The sequence below is a fragment of the Hyla sarda genome, chromosome 7, assembly GCF_029499605.1.
Source record: "Hyla sarda isolate aHylSar1 chromosome 7, aHylSar1.hap1, whole genome shotgun sequence".
Classification (NCBI taxonomy): Eukaryota; Metazoa; Chordata; class Amphibia; order Anura; family Hylidae; genus Hyla; species Hyla sarda.
Genome location: NC_079195.1, coordinates 104,387,463 through 104,407,513, shown reverse-complemented (window position 1 = coordinate 104,407,513; position 20,051 = coordinate 104,387,463). Strand labels below are relative to the sequence as shown.

The 20,051-nt window shown below is 46.5% G+C and overlaps 1 protein-coding gene across 13 annotated transcripts in view; it reads right to left on the bottom strand.

The window, feature by feature from the left end:
• MYPN (myopalladin) overlaps positions 1-20,051 on the bottom strand; it is a 346,898-nt gene that overhangs the window by 177,874 nt on the left and 148,973 nt on the right. The window lies entirely within an intron of this gene.

The window sequence follows — 20,051 nt, the reverse complement described above, 5'->3', positions numbered from 1 at the left end:
CAAAAATGTTTACTGACACATTGGAAAGCCTCAAGGAATGAACATACTGTATTCTGATATGTAATATAGGTATACAGTATAGAACACTGAGATAGACAGAAAAAGGGAAGTAAAAGCCATCAAAAAATCAGATCCACACCAAAATAACATAACAATAAAAACTAGAGATCATGGCACAAAAATGAGCTCTCATTAAGCGGCATACAAAGAAAAATAAATAAGTTATTGGGGGAGATAGAAATTGGCATTCAAATTTTTATTTTTTAAACGTTTAGAATATTTTTAGGCTAAGTTTCTACTTGGTTTTTTTGTGGCCATAAAAAACCGCCATAAAAAACGCCACAGCATTTTCCTGTGTTTGGCGTTTTTTTTCTTGCATTTTTTTCTGTTTTTTGCCTTTTGAGTGGAAACTGCATTTTTGGCCCCTTTGATGTTTTTTCTAAATTTGTTGGGTACCAAAAAAACAAACAAAAACAAAACAAAACAAAATGATGCAGTAGTGATGGAAAAAATAGTATTTAATGAAATTTTTATTTTTTATAATGAAATTTTATTTTTTATAATGAAATTTTTATTAATTTTTAAACAGGGATCAATTTATGTGGGCTGGCAGGGCACTAAAAATATAGCCGACAATAATAAAAATGTAGTGTTTGTGTTTTTCACTTTTTTTCTTTATTTTCTATATTTTTTTAGGTGGTACTACTACATTTTTAGGGGCCTGCCCACCCACATAAATTGATCTCTGTTTAAAAATTTATTAAAATTTCATTATAAAAAAGATACATTTCGTAAAATATATTTTTTTACATCACTACTGTATCTTTTTTAATACATATTTTCTAAATGGTACCTTCCAAAATGTAATTAAAAAAGGTATCTCCATCACTTTTTTGGATCGCTAAAGTCCAAAAAAGAATACAAACCGCCTGCAAAAATGCCAAAGTTAAAACCCACATGTCGTTTTTCTTGGCGTTTTTTTTACTCCCATAGACTTCTATGGGAGAAAAACGCCATGATTTCAGGGAACAAAATAGGCTCAACATGTTGTGACTTTGCAAAACCACCAAGGAGCTAAAAATTAGTGAAAACATGCCAAAAGGATTAACCCCTTAAGTACTGAGCGCTTTTCCATTTTTGCACTTTTGTTTTTTCCTCCTTACCTTTAAAAAATCATAACCCTTTCAATTTTGAAACTAAAAATCCATATGATGGCTTACTTTTTGCCCCACCAATTCTACTTTGTAATGACATCAGTCATTTTTCCCAAAAATCTACAGCAAAACAGAAAAAAAATCATTGTGCTACAAAATTGAAGAAAAGACGCAATTTTGTAATTTTGGGGGCTTCGGTTTCTACGCAGTACATTTTTTGGTAAAAATGACACCTTATGTTTATTCTGTAGGTCCATACAATTAAAATGATACCCTACTTATTAGGGGTGTGAATTGGCAAGAATGTGGCAATACGAAACGTATCACAATACACTTATGCCGATACGATATATCGTGATATATCCCGATTCTGTCTCAGAAACGATATATTGCATTTATTACTCATGCAGTGATACCAAATATGTTTATTTTTATTATGTTTACATGTTTTTATATAGGAATAGGGGGTGATTTGAACTTTTAATATGAAAGGGGTTAATGTGTGTCTTTTAAGCTTTTCTTAAAACATTTTTTTTATACACTTTATTCGACTTTTAGGAGGAATCATTAGATTCCTCAGACAGATGAATAGAGTTCTATTGAACTCCATTGCTCTGTGATCCATTGATAAAGCCTAGTCCAGCCAGGCTCTATCAATGACAGAGCCACAGCATGGAACAGAGGTAAGCCCTCCGGCTACCTCCACAGTGGATCGCCCTCCCGCCTATCCCACCAGGGAGCATTCAAAGGTCCCTTTAGATGCCGCTGTCAGCTTTGACAGCGGCGATCTAAAGGGTTAATAGCCAGCTGCGGCGATCGCCGCATGCTGGCTATTAGCGGCGGTCCCCGGCTACTGAAATCAGCCGGGGGCCACAGAGTATGGAGCAGGCAGGAGTCGGGAGCCCGCTCCATACACCCAGAGCGCCGCCGCGCTTGTCAGGTCCGGCCCTGCTTGCAGGAGCCGGAAAAATTCACCTGCCCAGAGCCCGGTACTGCATGTCTCGGGCTTCGGGAGATACGAATTCCACATCTCTAAAAAGATTGATTCAAAAATATTTTGAATCGATACAGTATCACCAAATGAAAAATCGCAATAATCGAGCGAATCTATTCTTTCTTACACCCCTACTACTTATATAGGTTCGATTTTTGTCGTAATTCTGGAAAAAGTCATAACTACCTACATGCAGGAAAATTTATACGTTTAAAATTGTCATCTTCTGACCCCTAGAACTTTTTTATTTTTCAACGTACAGGGCGGTATGAGGGCTAATTTTTTGCGCCGTGATCTGAAGTTTTTAGTGGTATGATTTTTGTATTGATCAGACTTTCTGATCGCTTTTTTTTCATTTTTTTCATGATATAAAAAGTGACCAAAAATAAGCTATTTTGGACTTTGGAATTTTTTCACGCGTACGCCATTGACCGTGCAATTTAATTAACAATATATTTTTATAATTCGGACATTTCCGCACGCGGCGATACCATATATGTTTATTTTTATTTACACTGCATTTTTTTTTTTTTTTTTATGAGAAAAGGGGGGGTGATTCAAACTTTTATTAGGGAAGGGGTTACATGATCTTTATTCCCTTTTTTTCCCTTTTTTTGCAGTGTTATAGCTCCCATAGGGGGCTATAACACTGCACACACTGATCTTTTACATTGATCAATGGTTTCTCTTAGGAAACCATTGATCAATGATTCTACCGCTTGACTGCTCATGCCTGGATCTCTGGCACTGAGCAGTCATTCGGCGATCGGACAGCGAGAAGGAAGCTGTCCTACAGCTGTTTGGGATGCTGCGAGTTCGCTGTGGCGATCCAGAACAGCCCCCTGAGCTAACTGGCAACATTTTAGTTTCACTTTAGACGCGGCGATCAACTTTGAACGCCGCGTCTAAAGGGTTAATAGCAGAAGGCACCGCAATCAAAGCCGCACACTATTAGCCACGGGTCCCGGCAGCTGTGGCCCCGCGTTATAGAACGGGAGTGGACTCAGGGCGTACAGGTACGCCCTAAGTCCTTAACCTCTTAAGGACCATGCCCATTTTGACCTTAAGGACACAGCAAATTTTATTTTTGCGTTTTTGTTTTTTCCTCCTCGCCTTCTAAAATTCATAACTCTTTTATATTTCCATTCCCAGACCCATATGAGGGCTTGTTTTTTGCATGACTAATTTTACCCTATGGTAAACCCCCCCCAAAAAAAATTTTGTGTAAGGAAATTTAAACGAAAATCATGATTTTGTAAATTTGGCATTCGCCTTATGGGATCATTAACATGATATATTTATAGTTCGGACATTAATGCACGTGGCGATGCCAAATATGTTTATTATTTATCCTTTTTACGCTTTTTTGGGGATAATATGGGGAAAAAGGGTGATTTAAAACTTTATTGGGGGAGGGGCTTTTAAAAAAAAAATCCACTTTTTTAAAAACTTTTTTTCACATTTATTTTACACTTTTTTAGTCCCCATAGGGAACTATTTATAGCAACCATTAAATTGCTAATACTGTTCAGTGCTATGCATAGGGCATAGCACTGATGGGCATTATCGGCGATCTTCTGCTCGGGTCTGCTGAAAGGCAGATCAGTGCAGAAGACCCCGGGAGATGGATGGGGGCAGGTGAGGGGACCTCAGTCCGCCATCTTGGCTGATCTGATCCCCGTGTCAGTGCCGTGGGCGATCAGATCAGCCATTATAAGTGCCGCACTGCTGCAGATGCTGTGATCTGTATTGATCACGGCATCTGAGGGGTCAATGGCAGACATCAGCGAAATCGCTGATGTCCGCCATTACAGGCGGGTCCCCGGCTGCTGACAAGCGCCTCTCCTGCGCTCGCGTCACAGCCATGCCGTAAATGTACGGCAATGTGCGCTAAGTGACACTATGCAGCGCTGTACATTTATGGCGCATGTCCTTAAGGGGTTAAGGAGTTAAAAAAAGGCCAAACTGAAAAACGCAAAGTGGAAAAATTATTTTGCAATTTCTCATTGATTTACAGCTAACATCTGTCTGCAGCGTTTTTTCAATTAAAAAAACGCCATGAGGGCCATTTTGGCCTTTTTGGGGGGAAAATGTACGCAAAAAACAAGTGGAAACTTAGCCTTAACATAGTAAAACATGACAGAAACTATCCAAATTGGGTATCGCTATAATCGTGCCAACCTAACAAATTAAGATAATATATCAGTTTGATCGCACAGTGGATGGCATAAAAAAAAAAAACAACATGCAAAATTGCATGTTTTTCAATATAACTTCACAGATATTTTTGCTTTCAGAGCATATGTGTGGTGACCCACAGTGTATGGCGGGACCACGGGGTGTAGCTGTGTAGGTGGTGGGGCCACATGGTATTAACCCCTGGGGCGAGATGCTGTTAACCCCTAGTGCGTGTGACGCCAGGATGTGGTTGTATGGTGTAGGGCACCGCCGACAACCAACCCAGAAACGGCATATATTAAATGAGGTTTTGCAGGTTTTGATGCAACTGGAACTTTACTGAAGAAGGCAGCATAACATTTATTACAGATAGCCAACTTCCACAGAGGTGACCGGGACACAAGGAACCTCTCAGGCTTGCTTGGACTTGTAGTGGTAATAATGATGATGCAGGCCCCTGTGCTACTGTTATGACTTTGGTAGGGACTGTAGAGACTTGACTTGTAGACATAGAAGACTTAGATATTAGATGTGGCTGCAGACTTGTAGGCTTTGGCCTAGCTGTACTGGAAGGAACTTGTACAGGACTGGTGCTTGCTTTACTGTCCAGGAACTAAAGAGACCTAGTGTGGAGACTACAGCCCTTTATATATCAGGGGGCAGGACTCAAGCCCATTGGTAGCTGGTTGCCTGTGGTTACCTGTGTCTCTGGAACTCCGGGTATCAGGTGATCACATATCACATGACCATATTACATGACCTTAGGAAGGTCCTATACAGTTTAAACATCCTAATAACCTTTACACATAGCTTATATTCACTGTACAATACTTATATTACAGGGGTACTAAGGCACTTAGACATTTTATCTCCTATCCAAAGGATAGGGGATAAGATGCCTGATCACGAGGGTCCCACCGCTGGGGACCCCCGTGATCTTGCACGCCGCACCCCATTAAAATCAGTCCCTGGAGCTTGTTCGCTCCGGGGCAGTTTACTGTCGATCACGGGGCCAGAGCATTGTGACATCATGGTTCCGCCCCCATGTGACGTCACGCTCCGCCCCCTCAATGCAAGCCTATGGGAGGGGTGTGACAGCTGGGGACTGATTTTAACGGGGTGCAGCATGCAAGATCACGGGGGTCCCCAGCGGCGGGACCCCCGCGATCAGGCATCTTATCCCCTATCCTTTGGATAGGGGATAAGATGTCTAAGCGCAGAGTACCCCTTTAAATGTACATGAGTAATATACAATAGAAATCATAATAATGACTTAGGGGGATCCTGCAGGAGAGCCCTGTGGTCTTGAGGGACTCTACCTGAGGGGACTTTAGGAACTGTACAGAACCACGTTCTGTACCGGGACACGACATATGTTATGGAAAAATACTTCTATTAAAAATTCTTAATCCTTTCAATAATTATCAGCTGCTGAAGTTGAGTTATTGTTTTCTGTCTGGCAACAGTGCTCTCTGCTGACATCTCTGCTTGTCTCAGGAACTGCATAGAGTAGAATAGGTTTGCTATGGGGATTTGCTTCTAAACTGTCATCAGAGAGCTCTTAGACAGAAAAGAACAACTCAACTTAGGAAGCTGAAGTACTGAAAGGATGAAGATTTTTTTTATAGAAGTAATTTATAAATCTGTTTAACTTTCTGGAGCCAATTGATATATAAAAAAGTTTTTTCCTGAATAACCCCTTTAAGACGTGGTCCAAGGGCCCGGCCGGGAAAAAGGCCCACTCTCCGCTGCCAGTCACATATAATCACAAGAAATTTTAAGATTTTTGTTTTTTTAAGCACCCCAGCCCGGGGAAAGGGCCCGCCACGGCTGCTCTGTTAATGGGGAGATTACCTGTGTAGGAGCTGGGCGTCACTGTAATTTCTCTTCCAGACAGCCACTGTGGCAGCGGCCCCTTAAGAGAACCGCAGTGGCTGCCTGGGAGAGGAGCTCAGGTCCCCCCTCACACATGACCTCACGAATTAGCACAGGAATTCACTGTGCTGCTTCCCCCAAATAGTTCCCTGCACTGAAGGCTGTCTGTAGGCACAGGGCAAAGGAGCAACGCAAGAACAAGCCAGCCTGGCCAGGTGGGTGGCTTATGAATGTAGTATTTGTATCTCCTACCTGTCTTTTACCACTCACTACATGATGGCAGTGGCGCAGTCAGACATATTACTTATATCTCTGACTGTGCCATCATGTAGGGAGCGGTGAACGGCAGGTAGAAGATTGTGAGTGAAGGAGAAGGCTTCTCAGCAGCACAGAGGATTTATGGCAGATATTGTAGTGAGTCAGACAGACTGCAATTATGTCTGCCTCACAACAGTTCCCTCCAGAAATACACTGTGCTGCAGTGATAATGCTGTAATTCAGTGTTTCCCAACCAGGGTGCCTCCAGATGTTGCAAAACTACAACTCCCAGCATGCACAGACAGCCTTTGGCTGGAGGCACCCTGGTTGTGAATCACTGCTGTAATTGATCTTAGAGGCCTTAGCTTCACCCAAGCAGGAAGAACAGTCCAGGTGAAGTGTGGTGGTTTATAAATGGAATAGGCACTATTAGGGATGTCCCAATACCATTTTTTAAGACCGAGTACGAGTACCGATACTTTAATTCTAGTACTTGCCGATACCAAGTACGAGTACTTACATTTTAAAGGGAATCTGACAGCAGGGTGACCTGGTTTATGGCGCTGTTTACCGTGCTGATATGTAGGTTCCTTGTTGTGTACAATGGAGGCGGCTGCTGTAATATGAGCCAAGATTTCTCTCTTCTCCATTGGACAGAACAGGAAACTTGCATTGGTGGTGAGACCGATGACCATATGATGAGCAACGGTAGAAACCAGGTCACCTGCACTATCTACATATAAATTCAAGTAGGTAGTACGGCGAAGCGGGAAAAAAAATCATTGTGCGACAAAATTGAAAAAAAACGGTGTTTTGTAACTTTTGGGGGCTTCCGTTTCTACGTAGTAAATTTTTCGGTAAAAATGACACCTGATATGTATTCTGTAGGTCCATACGATTAAAATGATACCCTACTTATATAGGTTTGATTTTGTCGGACTTCTGGAAAAAATCATAACTACATGCAGGAAAATGAATACGTTTAAAATTGTCATCTTCTGACCCCTATAACTTTTTTATTTTTCCGTGTATGGGGCCTTATGAGGGCTTATTTTTTGCGCCGTGATCTGAAGTTTTTAACGGTACCATTTTTGCATTGATAGGACTTATTGATCGCTTTTTATTCATTTTTAAATGATATAAAAAGTGACCAGAAATGCACTATTTTGGACTTTGGAATTTTTTTGCGCGCACGCCATTGACCGAGCGGTTTAATTAATGATATATTTTTATAATTCGGACATTTCCGCACGCGGTGATACCATATATGTTTATTTTTATTTTTATTTAAACTGTGTTTTTTTTTTTATTGGAAAAGGGGGGTGATTCAAACTTTTAATAGGGGAGGAGTTAAATGATCTTTATTCACTTTTTTTTTTCACTTTTTTTTTGCAGTGTTATAGGTCCCATAGGGACCTATAACACTGCACACACTGATCTTCTATGTTGATCACTGGTTTCTCATAAGAAACCAGTGATCAACGATTCTGCCGCATGACTGCTCATGCCTGGATCTCAGGCACTGAGCAGTCATTCGGTGATCGGACAGCGAGGAGGCAGGAAGGGGCCCTCCCGCTGTCCTGTCAGCTGTTCGGGATGCCGCGATTAGCCGCGGCTATGCCGAACAGCCCGACTGAGCTAGCCGGGAACTTTCACTTTTAGCCGCGCGGCTCAGTTCTGAGCGCGCGGCTAAAGGGTTAATAGCACACTGCACCGCGATCGGCGCTGCGCGCTATTAGAGGCGGGTCCCGGCTTCACTATGACGCCGGGCCCGCCGTGATATGACGCGTGGTTACTGTGTAACAAAGAAACACCTTTGACCCTGGGAAACCCAGGGTCACTGATACCCTTATTAAATCCCACCCCTAAAACGTAACTTTTATTTGTATTCAAATTAGAATTAAATAATAAGTGTATATTAAATGATGAGTGTATTCACTTAAAATCACGGGTTGGTGTGCTTTATAATAGTATTTGGATTATATACAGTAAGCCACTGTGTATGTATCAAGTATCCCAGGTGGGCTGCAGTACCACCGTAGATAGCACACCAACTACCGCTAGTTAAAATGCTGTAAATGCCCCCTCTACATGTTTCACTACATATGTAGCGTCTTCAGGAGGGAAAATGGGCAACCCCGCGTTATATCAGAAGAGCAGGACCAAGGACGTACCGGTACGTCCTTGGTCCTTAAGGGGTTAAAATTGTCATATTCTGACCCTTATAACTTTTTTATTTTTCCGCATATCGGGCTATATGAGGGCTAATTTTTTGCTCCGTGATCTCAAGTTTCTCAAGTAATTCGGCGTTCGGACAGCGAGGAGGCAGGTAGGGATCCTCCGACTGTCATATGAGCTGTTCGGGATGTCGCGATTTCGCTGCGGCGATCCCGAACAGCTCCCTGAGCTATCCGGCATGGTTTCACTTTCATTTTAGACGCGGCGTTCAACTTTGAATCTAAAGGGTTAATAGCTCGCGGCACCGCGCACTATTAGCCACGGGTCCCGGCCGTTATAGAACGGGAGCGGAATCAGGACGTACAGGTACGCCCTGGGTCCTTAACAGGTTAAGGCGTGCTCACAGGCTGAGCGTACTTAAAGGGGTACTCCGGTGTTTACACATCTTATCTCCTATCCAAAGGATAGGGGATAAGATGCCTGATCGCGGGAGTCCCGCAGCTGGGGACGCCCGTGATCATGCACGCGGCACCCCGTTTGTAATCAGTCCACGGAGCGTGTTCACTCCGGCACTGATTACCGGCGACTGCAGGGCCAGCGTCGTGTGACGTCACGCCCCCGCCCCCATGTGACATCACACTCCGCCCCTCAATGCAAGCATACGGGAGGGGGCGTGACAGCTATCACGCCCCCTCCCGTATGCTTGCATTGTGGGGCGGAGCATGACGTCACACGCCGCCGACCCTGCGGTCGACCGTAATCAGACCGGGGACTGATTACAAACGGGGTGCCAGGTGCATGATCACGGGCGTCCCCAGCTGCGGGACTCCCGCGATCGGGCATCTTATCCCCTATCCTTTGGATAGGGGATAAGATGTGTAAGCACCGGAGTACCCCTTTAAAGCCTGTTAGGTTCTGACTGCTATCAGCAGCCAGCACCTAGGGTTAATGCTAGGCATCACTGATCGGGCCGATATCCAGCATTAACCCTTTAGATGCCGCAATCAAAGTTGATTGCAGCATCTAAAACAAAAGTAAAATGATCCTGGCAGCTCAGCGGAGCTGATCAGGACCATTGCGTTGAAACAGCAATGTACGATCAGCTGAGAAGATGGTGGGAGGGTCCTTACCTGCCTCCTTGTAGCAGCAGAGCACTGATAATACTGATCATTGCCATGCTATGGCCTAGCATTGATCAGTATATGCAATCAAAATATTGCATGGTATTAAAAGTGTTAAAAAAAAGTTAAGAAAAGTAAATGAACCCCTTCCTAATAAAAGTTTAAATACCCCCTTTTTATTTTTTTTTATGAAATAACGTTAAAAAAAATCATTTATGGTACCGCCGTGTATGTAAATGTCCAAACTGTTAAAATATAAAATGTTAGCTAAACTGCACGGTCGAAGGCATACACGTAAAAAAATAGTGCATTTTTGGTCACTTCATATACCATAAAAAAGAGTAAAAAGCGATCAAAGAGTCCCTTCAAAATAAAAATAGTACCAATAAAAACTACAGACCACGGTGCAAAAAATGAGCCCTCATATAGCCCCATATGCGGAAAGATAAAAAAGGTATAGGAGTAAGAAGAGGACAAATTCAAACATATTAATTTTAGTGCATGTAGTTATAATTGATATGTCGGGGTTAAAGGGGTATTCCAGGCAAAAACATTTTATCCCCTATCCAAAGGATAGGGGATAAGATGTCTGATCGTGGGAGGCCCACTGCTGAGACCCCCCCGAGATCTCCCTGCAGCACCTGCATTCTATGCGGGTGCTGAATCTCCAGTTTTGGAAACCTCCGGGACTGGGGATGTGACGTCACGCCACGCCCCCTCCCATAGACATGAATTGATGGGGGTGGCGTAACGTCACATATCCAGTTTTGGAAACCTGGAGGTTTCCGAAACTGGAGATTCAGCACCCACATAGAATGCGGGTGCTGCACGGAGCAGCGGGGGGTCTCAGCAGCGGGTCCCCGTGATCAGACATCTTATCCCCTATCCTTTGGATAGGGGATAAAATGTTTTTGCCCGGAACACCCCTTTAAGGAGTGGTTTGGCTGGGAATAGGAGCGGTGCAGAGGTGGGGTCAGGGGTGGAGTCTCACTGGGGGCCCATGCTTTATTTGGTCCGGGGGCCCTGAGTGATGTCAGTCCGCCCCTGGCTGCACGTTTACCTTCCAACAAGATATAGTGGGAGATTTATTAAAACCTGTGCAGAGGAAAGCTGACCAGCTGTCCATAGCAACCAATCAGATTGCTTCTTTTATTTTTAAAAATGCCTCTGAAGGGGGGCGTGGCTAGCCATGGCCATGTGAGGACGCGTGCTGCTGGAGCTCCGGTCCTGCACCTGATATTATAGAGGACAATTGCACCTTCCGTGGGGAGATCTTCCAAAAGAGCTAAGAAAGGGACACCCTCCAGACCCCTGTCCCCTCAGCCGGACCTCACCGCCTATTTCCCGAGGTCTCAGCCCCGCCGGAGTGCCCCGGGGAATATGGCCGCCGGCTGCACATTACCTGCGGGCTCCGAGCCTCAGCCTGCATCTCCCCCCGGCTCCCGCTACTCACCGCTCCCGGCCAGCGGACTCCTTGTCATATGCGGGACCCGTGACGACCTCTCAGCTGCCTCCTGTCTCAACTCCGATTCCGCTGCCGCAGCGTCAGGTGGCCTCCTCGGTGCCCGGCTCCTTGCAAGAAGACGGCGCCGTGCTCTCCTCCTCCTCCCCGGCCGGACTGCATCCACCTCTCCTGCTCCAGTTGGGGTCTGACTCTGGGTCCCTCTGCAATGTTCTTCCCTCCTGCCCAGTATCTCCTGCTGTAGGGATTGTGTCTCCTGCCTCCCTGCTGCCTCCTGTGTGGGGGCCTGCTCCCCCTGCTGCAACTGTGCTCCCACCTAGTCCTGCAGGACATTTTGGCACCAATAAGGAGGTTGTGGGACTCATTCCTGATGTGGCCCCTGAGGAGTGGCCCCCAGTGGCCTTGTCCTGTCCTTCCCCAGTGATGGCCTTCTATGCTGTCCCCAGTCACCTGCAACACTCATACCAAGGGACTGCTACCTCCTCTCCCTGGTCCTCTGGATCCTCCTGGGGCTCCCGCACCCATTGCTTCCCACTTATTGCTCTAGCTGACCCTGTGCCGACCCTGCAGCCCGCGCTGTAAGATGTGGGACAACTGGCTGTGGATGCACCTACTGCTTTATCTCGTGAACCCCCACCCAGCCTGCAGGGCACCCCCTCCATATCTGGGGCGCCATCCTCTGTCCCTGCAACAATGTCACACACCCAAGCTGTGTTGGGCAATCCCATACCTCCAGACTGCTGCCTCCAGACTTCTTAAGCTGACCGCCCTGTCACTCTGGCGGACCTCCATTCCTTAGTCAATTCACTCCCCACGAAGGAAGACTTTTCTTCACTAGCTAAACAATTGGTGGCAGAATGCAAGGAAGAATTTGCCCAACTTCGTCAGGATGTCTCCGCTTTGTCCACGCGGGTGACAGCAATTGAGGTGGCGCAAGAATCTTCTTCCTCGTCTGTCCAGGCACTACAGGAGGTGGTGAAGCAACACAGTGTTCACTCTACAGCAACATCTGGATGACGTTGAAAACCGCAACAGACGGAATAACATTCGGGTCTGTGGCCTGCTGGAAGCTGTGGGCTCCGAGGAACTGTACCCAGCCTTACTGTCCATCTTCAATGACCTACTGGAGCGGGCCCTGGACACTCACATTGAACTTGACAGAGCTCATAGGGCTCTTTGGCCTGCTAGTTCAGATGACCAGCGACCCCGTGATGTGATCTGCCGGGTACATTTCTACGCTGTCTAGGAAGATATCATCCGTTCTGCCCGTGCCCGCCGGCGGATCTTTTACAAAGATGTTCAAATACAGCTGTTTCCAGACTTATCTCGTCACACCCTGGCCCAGCGGGCTGCCCTCAAACCTATCCTGGATGTTCTGCGGGAACATGACCTCCCTTATCGTTGGGGCTTCCCTTTCGCCCTCTCTGTTCGTAGGAATGGAAAGACCTTCACTGTGCAAGCCCCAGAGGACTTGCCTGGATTTTTACAGGACTTGGACTTGCCCTCTGTTTCCCTGCCTGATTGGCCTCAATTATCCTCGGATCCCCCCAAGAGACAACTTCTGCAGTCTCCCCAGCCTTCCTCCAAGCAATCTCGTTCTACCCTGCCTCCTAGGGGACCTCGCAGACAAGGATTGGTCACCCGCTGGGAATCTGTCTCTTCTGGATCCCGGGACTGACTTGGAAAGCCTTACGCCCCCGTTGTAGCAACTGTTTGACATATTTTTACTGTGTTTCTCTTTTTTTGTTTTATTTTGCTGCAGGTGGTCCCATTTGCCGTTGTGACTGATACTCGTCTTCTTTACCTGACGCGGCACCCGGTGTCGTCTCTTTTCCTCTCCTCTTCCTCTGCTTCCCCTTTCCTCCCTCTACCCCCTCATCTTTTCTAGCCTTCTGCCCCTCCCCCTTTTCTCTTTTTCTCTTGGGATGACTTCCCTGTTCCCCCTTTTCCTTTCTGCTGCCTCGCCTGCGCTGCCCATTCAGTCTCTCCCCTCTACCTGACCTTTTCCTTGGGTCTCTTTAACTTCATGTTTAGTGTCCTCTCTGTCTTTCTGCACTTCTTCATGCTTAGGTGCAGTGCCAGACTCCCCTCAGGCTCTGTAGCTTCTGTTTCCCCCCTGTAGGTTGGGTATCTTCCTGTCTTTGGTCCTCTTAAAGCTTGTACTTCTGCTCTTAGTTCGTGCCGCGGTGGTTGCTTTTCTGCTGCTACATTTTGTCCTCTCTTTCCTTTTTTTGGTGTCTTCGTCCCCCGTATTTTCTTCCCCCCCCCCCTCCCCCTTTCCTTTTTTTTTTGCTTTCTCACCTCCTGTGGTCTTTCTTTTTGTCCCGAGTTCCCTGAGACTACGTCTGTGTGCCAGCTGGGGTGACCCCGGACGAGGGTTCCATCCCATCGCCTACTCCTCCCATGTCAGATATTACCATCGCCTATTTCAATGTGAAGGGCTTCAACGTTTCGGCAAAGCGGACGCAGATCCTGCATCATCTTCATAAATGCAAGGTACATGTGGCCTGTTTCCAGGAGACCCACTTTAAGGAGGGACATACCCCGACACTTAAAAATAGGTACTACCCTGTTTGGTTCTTCGCCAATAATCCTGTGTTGAGATCTAAGGGAGTTGCGATTGCTATCCATAAATCACTGACCCATCAGGTTACTGATGTAGTCCTTGACACGCGGGCGAGATATATTATTCTCTCCCTGATGCTTGGTGGTAGGGCCTTCACCCTTGTTAATGCATATGCCCCGACTCAGGGACAGTGTGACTTATTTGTTAAACTGGTTAATGAGCAGCTCCCTATGGTCCGGGGGACTGTGGTACTCTGTGGAGATTTCAATTTGTCGCTGGATCCCACCCTGGACAATTCCACGGAGCGCTCTTGTTTATCCTACTCCGCCATTAAGCGAGTTAAACGTTCCCTTGCTCAGCTGCAGCTGTGTGACCCTTGGCGCTTACAGCACCCATCTGACAGGGATTCTAGTTTCTTTTCTTCTCCGCATGAATCCTACAGCCGCCTGGACTATGTCTTGGTCCAACACAGTGCCCTTCCCTGGTGGTCTTCCACCGCGATAGGGAACATTCTTTGGTCTGATCACGCCCCGGTTTTTTGCTCCCTCCGGCTTCCATTCCTGACTAAGTCTGAATGGAAGTGGCGATTGAACGAGTCCTTACTTTTGGACTCTGTGTGTGTGGCTGATCTCACCAAAACCGTTTCCGACTTTGTGTCTGATCACACATCCGACCCTACTCCTCCTTTTGTTCAATGGGAGGACCTTAAATGCGTCCTTCGAGGGGTCCTCATAAAGCATGGCTCTGGGTTGAAATGAGAAAAGGCTCACACCCTTAGCCAGGCTTTACGCAGGGTCTCCTCGCTTGAATTAGCCTACAAGCGTTCGATCTCTCAGCCTGTCCTGCGGGACTTACAATTGGCTCGTCTGGAGGTGAAGCGCCTTCTGGAGGCTTCTTGGGGCCTTTGGCTCCAAATGGGCCATAGTAAATTTTGAATATGGCAATAAGAGCGGGCGAATGCTGGCTAGGGCCTTGCGAAGTAGACTGGCCAAGACCCACATCCCCTCCATTCGCTCTCCATCTGGGGTGATGGTACACACCACGGAAGACATCATGTCTAATTTTCATTCCTTTTTCTCTGATCTGTACCATCTTCCGCCACCATCTTCCCCTCCTTCCTGTCCCCCCTTCCCTGGCCTTGCCGACGATGATAGGGAGGCGCTGGACGCCCCCTTCTCTTCGGAGGAACTGGCTGTGGTCATCCGGGACTCGCCCAGCGGGAAAAGCCCTGGCCCGGATGGTTTCACTTCAAAGCTTTATAAGTCTCTTCTGGACTCTCTTTCCCCTGTCCTCCTGAGGGACTTCAATTCTATCTCCCCTGACACTCCCCTGCTGCCAACCTCCATGCTGGCTCACATGGTGGTGTTGCCGAAACCTGGCAAGGACCCCCACTCCTGTGGCAGTTATAGACCAATATCTTTGCTAAACGTAGATCTGAAAATCTATTCTAAACTCCTGGCCAATAGGTTAAATCGTATCCTTCCCACCCTTATACATCCAGAACAGGTGGGGTTTGTGCTGGGGAGGGAAGCCAGGGATAATACAATCAAAACTCTAGATATCATGCATTATGCGCAATCTTGTCAACTGCCCATGATGATTCTTTCTCTTGACGCCGAGAAGGCCTTTGATCGGATCTCCTCGTCCTCCCTGGCACAAACCTTACAACACGGCCTAGGCCCTAACCTTTCGGCAAACATTTTAGCACTATACAGCACCCCTAGGCCCTGCTTAAAAATAAATGGTTCCCTCTCTACCCCATTCTCCATCCACAATGGCACGAGACAAGGCTGTCCACTTTCTCCCCTACTGTACATCCTGGTGATGGAACATCTTCTTGCTAGCATAAGAGCGGACCCTGAGATTCATGGTGTGGAGGTCGGGGAATTCACGCACAAATGCTCCGCTTTTGCAGATGATCTTCTAGTCTATGTCACCAATCCGCTGGTGTCTCTCCCATGCTTGATGTCCCGCCTGGTGGAATTTGGAGTCCAATCAATCTCTCCAAGTCAGAGGCTCTTAATGTTTCATTACCTGGTCGTACAGTGTCCTCTCTGAAGCGGCCTTTCCGTTTGGTTGGTCTACTAGCGGTATTAAGTATCTGGGAATGGTGTTCCCATCGGATCTCTCCTGCCTATTCTCTCGTAACTTTTCTCCTCTCCTGGCTCGATTCCGGTCAGAATTGGAGTCCTGGAACCGCAAAGACTTCTCATGGTTTGGCCGCATTAGCATACTTAAAATGACCCTGCTACCTCGCCTTCTTTACCTATTGCAAACAATCCCAATCCATATCCCCTCCCTGTATTGGCGGCAACTTCAGACGTGCTTTGGGTCCTTTGTGTGGGCCTCTGCGTGCCCCAAGCTTAACCGACTTACCCTGACTCAAACTAAAGTGTTGGGTGGGGCTGGTCTTCCTGACTGTCGTTTATATTATCTCGCCTGTGCCCATGTGAGAGTCCTTGATTTGTTCCACACCCACACGGCGAAACTCTGGGTTGGGCTGGCTCAGGCAATCTGCCCTGTAGCACTTTCTACTCTGCCTTGGACTTGGTCCTCGACATTATACAATAGCCTCTCCATGTCCTTTGCAACTCGCCATACTATTTCCACCCTCTCTTAGTGGGACAGGGGGCTTGTCTCATTGACCGCGGGGGTCCCCTTCTCCCCATGACTGATAATCCCCTGTTCCCACCTTGGTCATCCCTCAGTGGGGCTTTCTTTGAGGCTACCTTGTCCAACCCCCTCCGTTTCCATCATGTTTTGGCTGGAGGTAAGCTTAAGCCTCTGGACGTTCTACTGAGTGAACGTGCTTCATTTGCTTATTTACAGCTGCAACAGTTCTTCTCTAACCTTTCTGGTCATTTTACACTACACTGTAGCCTTACACCCTTCGAACGTTTATGCTTGGCCTCCTTGTACCCTCATCACTCCATTTCCACTATTTATGGCCTGCTGTTGTCCCTCAGAGCGGACTCCCTTCCGGCCTTTTGCCATGCTTGGGAAGCCGAATCCCTTCTGACCAGTGGTCTCGATGCTTCTTTCTCACTCACAAAGCTGTCATAGCCACGAAGGCCCAAGAGACAAGTTATAAGATTTTGTCCCATTGGTATCGGGTCCCGGTGATGCTACACCGTTGGTATCCTTCTGTCCTGAGTTCCTGCTGGCGTTGTGGTGGCGACGAGGGTACGATGACGCATATATGGTGGAGTTGCCCCAAACTCTTGCCCTTCTGGCGGCCGATCCTTCGGATCATCAGGGAGGTAACAGGGATCCAGGTCCCTTCCAGCCCGGAGGCAGTATTGCTCTAAATGTTCCCAATGGCGCAAGCGAAATAAAAAAAATCTCTAACGCGACATCTTCTTCAGGCTGCAAAGACAGTTATCCCTAGATGCTGGAAAAACCCTGATCCCCCCCACACTAGAGGACTGGTTCGCCGAGGTTGCACATATTAGACATATGGAAGAACTCCTGGCTGTCCGCCCTGAGGATGTCACCAGGCTCGCCACCACTTGGCTCCCGTGGTCTACTTTTTGCTCCTCTCCTGGTTACCGGTTGGTGTGCTAACGCCTTTGTGTATGGATCTGCTCCGTCTTCCCCATCGTTCTCGCCTGTGGTTGCCCTTTGGGCGGCCATCACCCTGGCTCGATTTCCCTTGCCTAATGTCGGTTTGTCTGGTCTCCTTCTTTTAAGCTCCCTTCCCTTCCCCCTTTCTTTCTATTTGTTTCCCTCTTGTTCTCTTCGTGTTTTGTCTTGTCTTTTTGTTCTGTTTGACTAGGTACTTCATGTTTATTACCTCCCTTTCTTTCATTTTTTACTGCCTAGACTCTTGCTCTTGCTTGCTTTTATCCTTTTTCTCCACTATTTTACATTTTGATCTAGGCACTGGAGGTTTCTTTCTGGTACCCCTTTTCCTAAACTGATCGCTCTTAGGGTACATTGGTTATTGTTTTACAATCTTACTGTTTTATTTACAAGTTTTACCATTCTATTTTGGCCCACCAGGCCACTGCCTTATTGTGTTTTTTTTTCAGTTGGATATTTGTAAACTCTTGCTTTACTCAATAAAACAGTTTTTGAATTAGAAAAAAATATGCCTCTGAAAAATAAAAAAAGCAATCTGATTGGTGTTACGCCGAGCGCTCCGGGTCCCCGTTCCTCCCCGGAGCGCTCGCCTCATCCTCGTTGCTGCAGCGCCCCGGTCAGATCCACTGACCGGGTGCGCTGCGGTACCGCCTCCAGCCGGGATGCGATTCGCGATGCGGGTGGCGCCCGCTCGCGATGCGCACCCCGGCTCCCGTACCTGACTCGCTCTCCGTCGGTCCTGTCCCGGCGCGCGCGGCCCCGCTCCCTAGGGCGCGCGCGCGCCGGGCCTCTGCGATTTAAAGGGCCAGTGCACCAATGATGGTGCCTGGTCCAATCTTCCCAATTACCTTGATTAGTTTCCTCCTGTGCACTCCCTACTTATACCTCACTTCCCCTGCACTCCCTTGCCGGATCTTGTTGCCCTTGTGCCTAGTGAAAGCGTTCCCTTGTTTGTTCCTAGCCCGTGTTCCTGACCTCCTGCCGTTGCCCCTGACTACGATCCTTGCTGCCTGCCCCGACCTTCTGCTACGTCCGACCTTGCTTCTGTCTACTCCCTTGTACCGCGCCTATCTTCAGCAGTCAGAGAGGTTGAGCCGTTGCTAGTGGATACGACCTGGTCACTACCGCCGCAGCAAGACCATCCCGCTTTGCGGCGGGCTCTGGTGAAAACCAGTAGTGACTTAGAACCGGTCCACTAGCACGGTCCTCGCCAATCCCTCTCTGGCACAGAGGATCCACCTCCTGCCAGCCGGCATCGTGACAATTGGTTGCTATGGGCAGCTGCTCCCCTTTTTTTTTTTGACTTTTTGATAAATCTTCTCCAATGACCCTAAGCACACAACCAAGACAACACAGGAGTGGCTTAAAGGGGTTATCCAGGAAAAAACCTTTTTTTTATATATATCAACTGGCTTCAGAAAGTTAAACAGATTTGTAAATTACTTCTATTAAAAAATCTTAATCCTTTCAGTACTTATGAACTTCTGAAGTTAAGGTTGTTTTTTCCTGTTTAAATCCTCTCTGATGACACCTGTCTCGGGAAACGCCCAGTTTAGAAGAGGTTTTCTATTGGGATTTGCTTCTAAACTGGGCGTTTCCCAAGACAGGTGTCATCAGAGAGGACTTAGACAGAAAAGAACAACCTTAACCTCAGAAGGTCATAAGTACTGAAAGGATTAAGATTTTTTAATAGAAGTAATTTACAAACCTGTTTAACTTTCTGGAGCCAGTTGATATATAAAAAAAAGTTTTTTCCTGGAATACCCCTTTAAGGTCAAATCTGTGAATGTCCTTAAGAGGCCCAGCCAGAGCCCTGACTTGAACCCAATCTGACAGAGTTTATAGATTATATCCTAAAATTCTATAACTTTTTATCAATATACAGGAATGAGTTTTAAAAACACACGTTAAACTACATGCACTTGGAGCCTATTACAGCTACAGGTAACAAGCAGTAGACACTTCCTCTACCAGTATCTGGACACAGTACCAAAATGCTGAGATGGTCTCCCACAAAATAAAGGCTATATAGGCACATTACTTCTGTTATTTAGCATTACAGAAGGAGTAGCATTAGGCAAGGAGTATGCCTAATATATATATGTGACTGTGGGAGCACAAAAGATCCCTTTAACTTAATTGCTTGCGAATAATGGTGGAGATTTATCAAAACCTGTGCAGAGGAAAAGTTGACCAGTTGCTCATAGCAACCAATCAGATCGCTTATTTTATTTTTCACAGGTTAACTTTTCCTCTACACAGGTTTTGATAAATCTCCCACAACGTGAATAACAGCTACTGGAGATTTTTCCTAGCAAGCTTTTAAGTCTGCAACACTGGACTACAATAATCAGCATGTACTGCCAAGAAAATTCAATTTGCCAAAAAGTTGGGAATTTCTACTACACTACATCTGCTATTTTTACCTGATCCCAACATTGATCTTTCACCCGTAGATAGAGGATCAGTGTTAACTATGGACAGCTGCATGTACTCAATTTGTTACACTACATATGCAGAGAAATATTTATGGATACTGAAGTCATTCATAGGTTTACAGAAAAGGTATTCACTGAATAATGTGACCCTTACATGATATGTATAACAGTGGATCTCACACACCACTAGGAAATGTGTATCGCTATCACTGCAGGGAATGTAATTATTAGGACAGCTCTGAATC